Genomic DNA, 2,339 nt, shown 5'->3' with positions numbered 1-2,339 from the left:
TGTATAGGGTCCTCTGAACTAGATGCATGTGGGGCACTGTATGGGGAAATGACATTAAGGTGTGGAGTACACTAAGTTATACTGCCCAGGCACAACAAAAACTAGAAAGATGAGGAGACTCATCTTTTAGAAGAGATTGATTCCTTGCTTCCTACCTAAGCCTTTTTGTGGTAAGGAATTTTTAATGCATAAAGACTCAAGCCTAAGGGAGAATCATAGAACCATGGATTTAAAGTTGGAAGGGACTTCTTAGTTGCTACTTAATTCCACCCCTTCATTTGAGGGTTGAAGAAACTAAAAACCAGAGAGTTTTAAATGATTTTCCCAAGGTCACACAGTAAAGTGACAGTGGCAGGATTTAGCCTGAAGTGCACTGATGTCTAAGCCAGTCTTCTTCCCACTGTACTATGCTGCTTCAATGAGAAGACAAAAGATTAGCTGGGCATCCATCTACTTCATAGACAATATCAAAAATGTGCTTTTGGGCTTCTGTTTTCCTCTTATCCTCATTAATACATGTCATTTCTTCCTTTAATGATCCAATAGCTCTCTCTAGTGTGTTCTTGTCAGGGTTATCATCTGCAGTATGTTTCTTAAGATCATTTAGAAGTAGTGCAACACTAGGTAACTGTTATACAGGTCAAATGAGAAGTTCAGCAAGGCTCTGATGCCTACATTCTGGTTGAGCTTGGTTATCTTTAGGAAAGCATGAAATCTTGGTTTCTGTTTTTTGCATTTAACAATTGTTTCTTTACTCATTTCAAAGAAGTTTACAAAAGGATAGTAAATTTTTGCCACATCTTTTGAATATTTCAGAAAGATGTCACCAATACTTTCGCTTTCATCCCAATTGATAATAAGATCCTCCTTTATTTTGGTGTGTACATAAAAAATATCAGGAATGCTACCAAAGATGGCCTTAATCTCTTCAGTGCAAGGATGGGTCCTCCCTACTGTCCTTCCTCTTCCAATGCAAGTAGAAATCACTGAATAATTGTTTCCAGGATATTTACATAATTACTTTCCATCTGATAAAGTTCTTTTCCACCTGCCACCTTACTGACTGCTTTGGAGGAATAGGAGTGGAATTATTGGAAGGCTTAGTACAAGATTTTGGTGCTTTTCCATAGTTATTACTGGATTCTGGTGTGTTAGAGATATCCAACGGTGACCCTATAGAAAGGGAATGTTCAGCTGATGGGCATTTGCAAGGGGGAATGGTGATATATCAGTTTCTCTTGCCAGCTGAGCAAGTGTCTCTTACAATTGTTATTTGAGGTACTCAAAGAAAGGAGTAAACTGATTTCTTGAGTTCAGGAGTATTAACCTTTTCATATAAATACATAAATTCTCCAGCTCTGGCATCCATCTGAATACTGCCCCAGAACCACTCTTGTTTTACAACATGAAGTTTCTTTGAAGGTTCAAATGGAAGCTGCTTTATTGAGCATTATTGCTTTTTTTTTTTTTTTTAAGCAATCAGAGTTAAGTAACTTGCTCAAGGTTACAGGGCCAGTTATTTCTGGGTGTGGTGCTGAGTGTCTGAGCCCGGGATTCGATCTCCAGGTCGTCCCAACACTGGAGCAGGTGCTCTTACTCGCTGAGCCACCTGGCCGCCCCTGAGCATTATTGCTTTATTGGCATTTAGGGGTTGAGAAAACTGGAAATCATAATCATCAGTGATTCAGTTCCCTGAGACCTTCTCTGGCCACATCTGTCCCAAAGCAGCCCACACTGGACTGCATTTGGGTGCCAGTCTAGTGTGATATACCCTCCCTGTCAGCCTTCCAGGCTTTCTTGGGTGGGAGATGCATTCCACTCTTGTCATTTTGTGGATTCTGCATCTCTAGAATTTGTTTAGAATAATTTTTATAGGTATTTGGAGGGATTTAGGGGTAAGCTCAAGCAAGTCCCTACTTTTACTTCACCATCTTGGCTCCACCCCTCCCTCCAGTCGAATTTAAAAGAATATAGGCCATTTCCCAATTGAGAAATGGTCAAAGACATAAGCAGGCAGTTTTCAGATGAAGAATTCAAAGCTCTCTATAGGCATATAAAGAAGTCCTCTAAATCACTTTTGATTAGAAAAGTGCAAATTAAAACAACTCTATGGTACCACCTCTCACCAATCAGATTGGCTAATAGGACAAAAAAAGGAAAATGATAAATGTTAGAGAGGATGTGGGAAAATTTGGACACTAGTGTATTGTTGGTGGGTGTTGAACATTCATCCAGCCATTCCTGAGGGCAATTTGGAACTATGCTCAAAGGGTTACCAAACTATGCATACCCTTTTATCCAGCAATACCACTACAAGGCTACAAGTTTATCCCAGAAAG

At 39.8% G+C, this 2,339-nt stretch overlaps 1 pseudogene; it reads right to left on the bottom strand.

The window, feature by feature from the left end:
* Positions 1–415: 415 nt before the first annotated feature.
* LOC138167799 (protein ECT2 pseudogene) lies at positions 416–1,435 on the bottom strand (annotated as a pseudogene).
* Between the last annotated feature and the right edge of the window lie 904 nt (positions 1,436–2,339).

Source organism: Petaurus breviceps, unplaced genomic scaffold, assembly GCF_028583685.1.
Source record: "Petaurus breviceps papuanus isolate PSGF00001 unplaced genomic scaffold, PetGlider_PUasm1.0 306, whole genome shotgun sequence".
NCBI lineage: Eukaryota > Metazoa > Chordata > Mammalia > Diprotodontia > Petauridae > Petaurus > Petaurus breviceps.
The sequence above is the reverse complement of the archived record's forward strand: the minus strand, read 5'-3'. Positions and strand labels throughout refer to the sequence as shown.